Raw genomic sequence first — 11,716 nt, 5'->3', positions numbered from 1 at the left:
TGAAGGCATGAGTTTATGAACACATCAAGAGCTGTGACACTTGTCAAAGATGTAAGGATGAGAATGTGAAGTCCCCAGGCCTGTTACAACCCCTGCCCATTCCAGAAAAAGTATGGCAATATATCAGCTTAGACTTTGTTGAGGAGCTACCTAAGTCTCATAACAAGTCAGTAGTATTGGTGGTTGTTGATAGACTCAGTAAATATGCTAACTTTATCAGTTTGGTTCATCTCTACACTGTCTCAATAGTTGCCCAGGCTTTCCTAGAAAACGTGTATAAGTTACATGGGTTGCCTCAAACCATAGTGAGTGATAGAGTCACTATTTTCCTGAGTAAATTCTAGCATGCTCTCTTTGAGGCTCAAGGAGTTCACTTGCACCACTCTACAGCCTATCATCCCTAATCAAATAGGCAAACAAAGGTGGTTAACAAGTGTTTGGAGAGCTATTTGAGATGCATGTGCAATGATAGACCCAAGGATTGGGTGCACTATCTTCCCTTGGTTGAATGGTGGTACAACACTACCTATCACTCTGCTATCAACATGACTCATTTTGAAGTCCTATATGGCCAAAACCACCTCTCCACCTGCCCTATATTCCCCATAGTTCAATGGTGGACCAAGTTGACAAGAGTCTCCAAGCCAGAGAGACTACTATCAGATTACTCAAGCATCACCTCCTGTTGGCTCAATCCCGAATGAAGGCTCAAGATGACAAACATAGAACTCCTAGGAGGTTCAGTGTAGGTGACATGGTCTTTGTGAAGCTTCAACCATACAGGCAAGTTTCCTTGAAAAATCACTCTTATCATAAGCCGAGTCCAAAGTATTTTGGTCCCTTCAAGATCATCAAACGAGTAGGCACTGTGGCCTATCAGTTGGATCTTTCTCTACAGGTAAAGATTCATCATGCATTCCATGTTTCTCAGTTGAAGTCACAGACTGGTACTGCCCCAGCTATGCCCAATCTGCCTATTTCCCTATCTTCTCATGGGTACATTGTATTGGAGCCTGAAGAGGTTTTGGATAGAAGAGTACTCTCTAAAAATAACAGACAATTTACACAGCTTTTGGTGAAATGGTTCAACTGCCCCACTAAAGATAGCACATGGGTCGACTTACATACCTTGCAACAACTTTTTTCAAACTTTGTCCTTGAGGACAAGGACTCTTAAGAGTGGGAAAAGTTGTTATGTGATAATAATGTAGACAGGACGAAAAGAGAATTAATAGATGTTAAGGGGGTATCTTAGTAATTATTATTAGTTGGTAGTTAGAGGTTGTTAGAATCTGTTAGAAGTAGTTACAATAGTTCAGTGTTAGAGAAGGATTACAACTACTTAAAGAAGAATACTTTTGATTGTAAAGACATTGAAGAAGAAATAATACTACTCTCTTTCTCTTTCACAATCTAAAGTTCGTTCTTTGTAAATTGTTCAGGAGCTTTTCTTGCATTTTGGCTCCTTAGATTTACAGAATTCCTACTAAATCAATTAGGCACATTCCATAATGCATTGTAGGATTTAATATAGCCCCACAAAGAAGACATTGATGAGGTTGGCATGGAAGTATATGTTTAGCTTCTTCCTTTCAATGTGATCACTTTTCCTAAGTATATGAAAATTAAAACTGGCCACGCAAGAGATTAGACAAATGGCTGGATAGTTTTGACCTTGCGTTTAAAAAGTGAATTTATTGAGATTGGATAAGAGGATGAACGGATAGGTAAAAGAAAAGAATAGCGGATAACATGGATAGTGTGGAGTATTTTTATTTTCAAGAGATCCGATAAGGCTATATTATTAATTGTCTATTCTACCTTAATATGACATGTTATTCTTTGATTAGTAATGGTCCATCTTGTGGCTATTTTAGAAGGTGAAGGTGCCCCAACTCCAAGTATAGATGGCCTTTGAGAATAAGGCCATTCAACGTCAAGGGCTGGCTCTTTCACTATTTATGTTGGGGTGGGTATTTATACCCTATTTTAGTGACACCTTTTAACTTGTGCCTTTTAAAAAAATAATATATATTGAACTTGTATCCACCTAGTGCTAAATTGCTACTATCCACCTGAGCTTCTACAAAACTAGCATGATCTGTTCCTTCATCTTCATCAGAATTCTCCAAATTTTTCAACGCACTAGCTTCATAAAAAGTTAACAGGATCTGCTCCTTCTTCATCAAAATTCTCAGCATTTGTATATAGGAATTATTTCATATTGTTTCTATAAAAAAAACTTCATATTTCATATTGTTTATGCATTTGTTCATCAATGAAACTCGAGCGCCATGATACAAATTAGTTAGAATCAGATTTAGTATTATCTGAAGTTTAAAAATTGAAAAAGAATGTGAAATTAAGCTTCACGTTGCAAATTACTTCGAATTTGCTTTCATAATTTCTGAGGTTTAATAATTGGCAATGCAGGCCAATCACAAAAAGGGTAAATCTTAATTTTGTATGATTTTGATAGTTCCAACGAATATTTAGTTATTCTAAATTAGAGGCTTCAAAATAATTTGGAAAATCAATTTGAAGTTTTGAAAAATGTGAAACTAACTACAAAAACGTATATCTGAGGTGCATGAATTTTGGCAGAAAATGGCAAAAGCATTCCACCACACAGGGGACTTCAGAATAACTACTTTGAAGTTTCATATTATGTAACCTACAAACTTCACGGGACTTCAGAAAAGACTAGATTGTATATGCCCATTCAATAAATACTTGATTACAGGTGTGGATACGACAACTTGCCTTGTTATAACACTTAGATCATGATAAGAAAACTTGTTATAATTACCTAACAAGTAACATTTGATTCTTTGTTGAAGAAAATTAGTGAAGCAAAACAAATTCATAAGGAGAAGTATGTATTAAAAGTATGGTTTAATATTAGAATAGGGACAAGCAAATGATCTTTGTAAATATAAATGATGAACTTAGAACCTGTATACATTTGCTGAAGCATGATTCAGAATACAATAGTTGCCATTCTGTCGTTGAAACATTAAAAGTAGATCACAATACTACAGCCGCTTCAAACTCTGGCATATTGCAAAGCTTCCTGGATGTCACGATCCGAAATTCCCACCCTCAGGACCGTAATGGCACCTAACATTTTCACTTGTTAGGCAAGCCAACACTAGAAATAGTTTTTAGCCATTTTAACAAATCAAATTAAATGAGAACCAAGAAACTGAATAAAACTGAAATAGAGTGAGTAAACCAAAATAACAACGATGTATAGATACAATCCCAGAACCGGTGTCACAAGTACACGAGCGACTAGAGTACTATAAATAAAAGTCTGAATGAAAGCATAACTGTCTGAAATAAAGTAAACAACTAGAGTGATGTAGAAGGGGACTTCAGGGCTGCAAACGCCATGCAGGTATACTTCAAGACTCCGTCAGGCACCGTATCCAAGTAATCTACTCACCGCAGCTGGGACCAACTCCAAAATCTGCACAAAAAGAGCAGAGTGTAGTATGAGTACAACCGATCTCATATACTTTATAAGTGCCGAGCCTAACCTCGATGAAGTAGTGACGAGGCTAAAGCGGATCACTTACAATAACCTGAACGCAGTATGATAATAATAATAATAATAATAATAGAAAAGGAAAACAGGAAAGGTAAGGTAGTCAACTTATGAAAAAGAATTCAACTCTTGTAATCAGAGAACCCGAAATAACCGATCTTATAATTTCATGTAGCAACACTTGAAATCAACACAATGACAACAATGAATACAAAATACACCATCCGTTGCGGCGTGCAACCCGATCCCACCGTACAAACACAATCTTCCCTTATTTTATCATATCAATATCAAGAATAACATATAAAATTCGTTGCGGCGCGCAACCTAATCCCACGGTTCAATATCAAAATCCTCCCTTATTTCACCATATCAATAGCATAATCACATATAAAATCCGTTGGGGCGCGTAACCCGATCCCACCATATCATTATCAAATCCTTCCTTATTTTACCATGTCACAACCTTTGCGGCGTGCAACCCGATCCATAAACAAATTCAATAAACGTAATCAATCCAACAACTCAATTCACAAGAATCTCTACAATTAAAGAATATGAAGCAAAGCAATAAAGAAACCCCGTACCAAATCAAAGAATGCTACAATTAATACAAAGTAACAAGACAAGCCAAATATATGACAGTTAAAGTGTACAAGTAAGATAATTAAGGCAAGTAGCAATTAATCATGGAATCATGGAAGGAACGAACATTTCAATATAAGAGTAATTAATGACAAGTAACAAGTTACGGCATAGAAAGCAATTAAAGCATGTAACAATTAAGACATGAATAAGATAATTAATGAAATACGGGAAAGCATGGAAGCAATTATTTTGACGACGTATATACACTCGTCACCTCGCATATACGCCGTTACACACGTAATTCACATAACATATAGCTCAAGGGTTGCTAATTCCCTCAAATCAAGGTTAGACCCAATACTTACCTTGCTCCGCAAGCAAATCAAAGCTCAACCGGGGCCTTTCCTCTAAAATCCACCTCCAACCCAATCGAATCTAAACCAAAATTGACTTAATATTATCAAACAATGCTAGGGAAATCAATTACAATAGATAAAGTAAAGATCTTTACACTTTTCCCAAAAAGTCAACAAAAGTCATCCCCGGGATCGCTTGTCAAAACTCGAGATTCGGACCAAAACACAATTAACCATCATCCCGAGCCCGATTATGTGATTAGTTTCAAAATCTGACCTCAATTTGAGGTCTAAATCTCAATTTTATACCCCCCCAAATTATACCCAAATCCCTAATTTTCTACCATGAAAGAGCGTAGATTAAGTGTAACGACCCGACGGTCATTTTGGAAAGTAGCACCCCATTCGACGACTTAAGGTCGTAATGTGTATTATGACTTGCGTGTGGTTGAGATTGGTTTTCAGATGATTCGAGATTTAATTGAAAGAACAATTCTTATTTTTGAAGTTTAATGAAAAGAGTTGACCGGAGTTTCACCTTTGAGCAAATGACTCTGGAATAGAATTTTGATGATTTCAATAGCTTCGTATGGTGATTTTAGACTTAGGCGTACATCCGAATTTGGATTTGGAGGTCCGTAGGGTAATTTGAAGCATTTCGGCGAAAATTGGAAAGTTGAAGTTTTAGAAGGCTGAGAGGTTTGACTGAGAGTTGACCTTGGTGATATCGGGGTCGGAATGCGATTCCGAGAGTTGGATTAGCTCTGTGATGTCATTTTGAACTTGTGTGCATAATTTGACGTCCTTCCGGGTTGATTTGATATGTTTCGGCACGAATTTTGAAAGTTGGAAGTTCATAAGTTTGATTCGTGGTATGATTCATAGTTTCTATGTTGTTTGATGTGATTTGAGACCTCGAGCGGGTCCGTGGTATGTTATGGAACTTGTTAGTATGTTTCGACGGGGTCCTAGGGGCCTCACGTGTGTATCGGATGGGCTACAAGCCATTTCCTTCTATTTTTAGACTGCTTATCTGCTGGTATCTAGTGTCCTTCATCGCGTTCGCGTCAATGCCTTCGCGTTCACGTAGCGTTATCTGGAGGAAGGTAGTATTGTCCTTCACGTTCGCGATCAGAAGCCCGCGATCGCATAGCTTGGAAGATTTTGCCTTCGAGTTAGCAATCCCCCTTCCGCGTTCGCGTAGTGCTCCTTATTTGGGGGAAGTGATGTTCCTTAATCGCGATCGCATGCCTTCTATCATGATCGCGAAGTGTGGCCTTGACAGATGGTAATCTTTCTCTTCCGAGATCGCATGATTTCATTCGCGATCGCGTAGCATAATTTTGGAGCAGTAGTTATTTCTTCTTTGCGATCATGTCATTTCTTCCGCGATCGCGATGTGCAAACACCTGGGCAGAATATAAAAGTACCCTAATTCGAGAGTTAGACATTTTCACCATATTTTGAGTTGTAGACCTCGGTTTTGAGCGATTTATGGTGGGTTTTTCAAGAAAATCATTGGGGTAAGTGTTCTTCACTCGGAGTGGATTATACTTCATGATTTCATCTTTATTTCTATCATTAAAGTAGTATTTTGAGTTGAGGAAAAATGGGAATTTTTGAAGAAATCTTTCCATATGTAAAATGATGATTTGTAGGACGAATTGATATCGGAATTTGGTAATTCTTGTATGCTTTGACTCTTTATAAAATGGGTGTTCGGATTTTATAATTTTGGTCGAATTCCGAGACGCGGGCCTAGGGGGTTGACTTTTGGATTGACTTTTAGTTCTTGTTAAATATTTAAGCTTTATTATCCGGAATTATTTCCTATGAGTTTTATTTATGATTTGAAGTTATTTTGGCTAGATTTGAGCCGCCCGGAGGTTGTTTCTCTTGAGAAGGTCATTTTAGAGTAACAATCTAGCTTCTTTGAGGTAAGTATCTTGCCTAACTTTGTGGGGGGGGGGGACTACTCCTTAGGATTTGAGTCTTTAGTGCTAATTGTGTCATGTGAAGCCCGTGTACGTGAGGTGACGAGTACGTACTCGAGCTTATTTGTGGAGATTTGACGTTTAGGACTCTTAGGTTCTTATGTCCATTAGATATGAAGTTGTTTTGTTATGTTAAAACCTCCATTTACGAAATACACCCTTACGTGTCTTAATTGGAATTAATTGCTCCATGTTTTACCCTTATTACCGATTAAACTCTTATGTTCCTTTACCTATGTTATGCTTCTTTTATTGCTATGCTATCCTTTTCGTAATTGCTTATCCTTGATTGAAGTTATTATAATCTTTCCCATAATCTACTTATTTGTAATTGGGTTTGTTGAATCTCTTCCGTAATTGCTCAACCCTAATTGAAGTTTTGTTATCCCTCATTATTGTTCACTTACCCTTAATTGGAGTCATCGATTCACGTTATCCCTCTTATCGTTGAATTGTACTTATGTGGAATCATTGCTACACATTATCTCTTCCTTGTTGAGCTATTGCTATGTGGTACCATTATTTCCTGTTGTGTCTTTCCTTGTGAGCTCGTTCTTCCTTCTCTTTGTGTTCTAGAGTTCCTGAGTTGATTTACTTGCCATGTTCTTGTGTATTGTCGTTGTTGCTGTTGTACTCAGTGTTATTGTGGAACGTGATTTCTGCCATGCGATTGTTATTGTGGCACGAGGTTTTTGCCTGCGGTTGTTATTTTGGCACGGGGTTTCTATCGTGTGGTTGTTATTTTGGCACGAGGTTTCTGCCTTGCAGTTGTTATTGTGGCTTGAGGTTTCTGCCATGCGGTCGTTATTATTGCACGAGGTTTCTGCCGTGTAGTTATTATTGTTTGCACGAGGTTTCTGCCATCCCGTTGTGATTCATTTTACGATTTGAGACTACGAGGTAGTACCTCGGGAGGGATCTCTTGTCATTTCCCCTTTTTCTATGCACTTGTCTTTGATTGTTGTTTTTCTTAGAATACTACTAATTGGTTTCCTCCATGTTGCTCTATTTGCTTAGTTCCATGTAGCTAATCTTGTTGTGCTTGTCGTTGCGTCCACTTCATTGTTGTCTTATTTACACTGTATATTTCTTGGTGATCGTTTCTTATGTGCCATTCCTTATCTCTACTTTTAATTGTGGACTTGAATTATGGTAGAACACTTGCAGAAGCATATACGTAGATGAATCACCCATATCGGTTTAAGGAGATGAGTCCTGACATTATTGACCATCAAATGTACTCTTGTCTACTTGCCTTTTGTGTGAGAGTTGTCCTCTTGGCATGTGAGTTGTCCATGCGGTTATGGATTGCAATATGGGCACAAGGTGCCAATTAATTAGGGTTCAAGAATTGGGACCCGTGAGTCATAATTATGAGGTTCAGTACCTCGTGAAAATGCTTTAATACTAGTGCGAGAGCGGTTGTTCTTATTGAGTTGTTGCTGGTTTTCTTTTATTTAGTTTCATTGACTTAGACTGTGTTCAGTTTACTCTACAACATTATTACCTGGCTACTTCCTGTTAAATATTGTTGTTATTAGTGTATCATTGCAAGTATTAATCTGTGATCCTTATCCTGCTTAGCTTTATATTAATATTATTTCCTTTGTTAGGTCACTTTCACACTTGTTTAGGTTGTTTAGTCCGATAGGTGTCTTGACTATCCCTCGTCACTACTCCACCGAGGTTAATCTTGATATTTACTGGGTACCGTTATGGTGTACATATACTACACTTCTGCACATTTTTGTGTAGATCCAGGTGCCTCGATTGTTGTTGATTATTAGTTGGCTGGTCGAGTTGTGGAGACTCAAGGTAAACCTGTCATCGCGTTCGCAGGACTCGGAATCACCTTCTGATATTTTCATTGTACTGTTTAATTCCATCCTAACAGTTGTATTTAGGGATTTTCTAGCAAACTCAGTAGAGCTTATGACTTGTACTACCAGTGTTGGGAATTGTAAGCTGTGTAATAAGGTTTTTATTTAATATTTATCAATTGTTGGAATTCAGTAAGTGTTAGGCTTACCTAGTCTTAGAGACTAGGTGCTGTCACGACATCCTACGGGGGAAAATTTGGGTCGTGACAAGTTGGTATCAAAGCTCTAGCTTTATAGGTGCTATGAGTCATAAACGAGTTTAGTAGAGTCTTGCGGAATGGTACGGAGACGTCTGTACTTATCTTTGAGAGGCTACGAAACTATTAGGATAGTTTCACTTCTTTCATTCATGTTGTGCGAGTTTATTGATATCGGAGTTTGAACCTTGTTATTCTATTCTCTCATAAATGGTAGGGACATGAGCTGCAGGTACCGACAATACTGCCCCCAGAGCCGGCGTTGCTAGGGGCCGGGGCAGAGGCAGAGGCAGAGACAGAGGTCGAGGAGGAGCACGTGATACAACTAGAGCACCCGTCATAGCAGCCGTTAAGGAGCCTCCAGTAGCTCCTGTTGGGAGAAAGGTACCAGAGGTGCTTGTGGTTACCCCAGGACTTCAGGAGACTTTAACACAGTTCCTGAGCATGTTTGGTACATTAGCTCAGGTGGGAAGTTGATTTCGGTTGCACCAACTACTTCACAGATTGAAGGAGGAGCTCAGACTTCCACCGCATGTACTACAGAGCAGCGAGTCGACATTGGTCAGGTTCCAAGTGTCATGCCGACACAACCTGTTGTCCTAGTTCAGCCTCTGGTTAGAGCAACAACATATGAGGAGTAACATCTTAGACTTGCGAAGTTCAAGAAATATTACCCTCCTACTTTCGGTGGTTTGGCTTCAGAGGATGCACATGGGAGTGCTACTGTATTCTACGCACTATGGGTATTGTGGAGATGAGTGGAGTTGCTTTAACTATATTCCAACTTAAGGGAGCGAAATATCAGTGGTGGCGAGTGTATAACTTGAGTAGTCCGGTCGACACAGCTTCACTTTCATAGGTTCAGTTTTCAGAGGTGTTCTTGAGAGAGTTTGTTCCCCAGAACCTTCAGGATACATGGCGCGTGGAGTTTGAGCAGCTGCTCCAGGGCACTATGTTAGTGTCAGAGTATGCCGCTATATTGAATGAATTGTCCAGACATGCACCTACTTTGGTTTCTACAATTGAAAAGTGAGCCCGCAGGTTCATTGAGGGGCTCAGTCATGGTATCCGGTTCAGCATGGCTCGGGAGTTGGAGTTGGATATTCCATTTCAGCAGGTGTTAGAGCTCGCTCACCGATTAGAGGACACACATGACCAGGAGGGATAAGTCATGTGTGGTCAGGAGATAGAAGACAGGGAGGCTAAAAGGCCTCGTAGACCGGAGAGACCCATTGGTTCCTATTTTGGAGGCACAGTATGGCATGGTAGAGGTTTTGTGGGTCAGCCAATTCAGTTGCACTTCAGGTTTCGCATAGTGCTTCAGGTACCCATAGGTCTCGAGGTACCTGTATCGGACAACTTCCACAGCCATGTCAGCAGAGATGTTGCTTTGAGTGAGGAAATACCAGCCGCAAGGTGAGAGACTGTCCTAGACTCCAGACAGATGTGTCACGGTGGGGTATTCAGGCTATGAGTAGATCAGTTGCTGATATCCCTGCACCGCTAGCTTGGGGTACATGTCAGGAGAATAGAGGGCGCCTTAGAGGGGAAGACCCGACCCATTGATGTGTTTTCTACAGTAGGGCTGAGGCCGCTGCACTAGATGATGTCGTATAGTTATGTTTTTAATTTTTTTTATAGAGGAGCATCATTCGTATCTGGTTCCGATTCTGTTTATCAGGGTGAGTCCTTCTATTTTACTTTACATATGGATAAGTTTCATGATTTTGTACTCTGCTTATGTGTTTACCCCTGTCGGGAGATTCTATAATGGTAGCTCGTGTCTATCATTTTATTTTATTTATTATTGAGAGTTATGAGACTAGAAGTGACCTTTTGTTACTCCTTTCGGTAGTTTTGATGTGATTTCTGGGTGATAGGCTACGATTTGTGATTTAGATGCTCTGTCGGTGTGGGAGTTCTGTATGTGTTGTGATTTTATTGGCGAAATTGAATTAGTGGAAGGTTTCGATTGGTATGATGTGTATTCTACTTGCGATTCAGAGTTGAGGGGGATACACTCACGGTATCATGTGTTTCGATGTGTTTGAACCGGGCTGCATGCCGCCATGGAGTTATATCAGGATGTGATCCTTGCGATTTGTTCATATGTTTGATTCTCCCTCGTGTAATTGGTTTGTAGTATGGTACTGATAGGGGGTGATGCCTGTCAGGCTTGTTTGATAGTTCCTTCATGTGTTTCTCCTTACATATTCAGTCATGTTCGTGCTGCGCTTATTGAGTTTTAGCTTGCGAGATGTGTGCCCTAGTGGCGTTTGATGTGACTTGTTGATTCGGGTGAATAGTTACAAGGTCTTCATGTCTCTTGCATCGTTGTCAGTATTGTGAAGGTTTGAAACAGGGTTCTAACAGACATGAGGCTAATTGCCGGTACTGGATTTGATTATGGGCACAGTTGTTGTTTAAGGCATATGTGTGATGTGTTACGGCGTGTGATTGCACCTGGCGGGTGTAGGCATAAGTTGTTGCAGCTAGTTGAGGTTGGTACCATGTGTTGATGTAGGAATCGGGTCTTTTGGAAATGATTGGATAATGAGAAATTTGGCTCTAAGGTTTGCCAGTGTGGGTGGAAGGAATAATGTTTAGTTGAGTTGGAGTTGTCAGGCCTATGTGGATTGGGGTGACATGGAGTCACCCGCGAGTATATGTATGATGAGTACATTCAGTGATTTGATGACCTCGGAGTGGTACTGGGCACGTTCGAGGATGAACATTTGTTTAAGAGGGGGAGAATGTAACGACTCGACCGGTCATTTTGGGAAGAAGCGCCCCGTTCGACGGCTTTAGGTCTCGAGAAGCTTCGTAATGTGTATTATGATTTGCGTGTGGTCGAGATTGGTTTTCAGATGCTTCGGGATTTAATTGAAAGAACAATTCTTATTTTTGAAGCTTAAATGAAAAGAGATGACCGGAGTTTGACCTTTGAGCAAATGGATCCGGAATTGAATTTTGATGATTTTAATAGCTTCGTATGGTGATTTTGGACTTAGGCATGCATCCGGATTTGAATTTGCAGGTCCGTAGGGTAATTTGAAGCATTTCGGCGAAAATTGGAAAGTTGAATATTTAGAAGGTTGAGAGGTTTGACCGAGAGTTGACCTTGGTGTTATCGGGATCGGAATACAATTCT

The sequence above is a fragment of the Nicotiana tabacum genome, chromosome 19 (genome assembly GCF_000715075.1).
Source record: "Nicotiana tabacum cultivar K326 chromosome 19, ASM71507v2, whole genome shotgun sequence".
Lineage (NCBI taxonomy): Eukaryota > Viridiplantae > Streptophyta > Magnoliopsida > Solanales > Solanaceae > Nicotiana > Nicotiana tabacum.
This window is presented reverse-complemented; position numbering follows the sequence as displayed.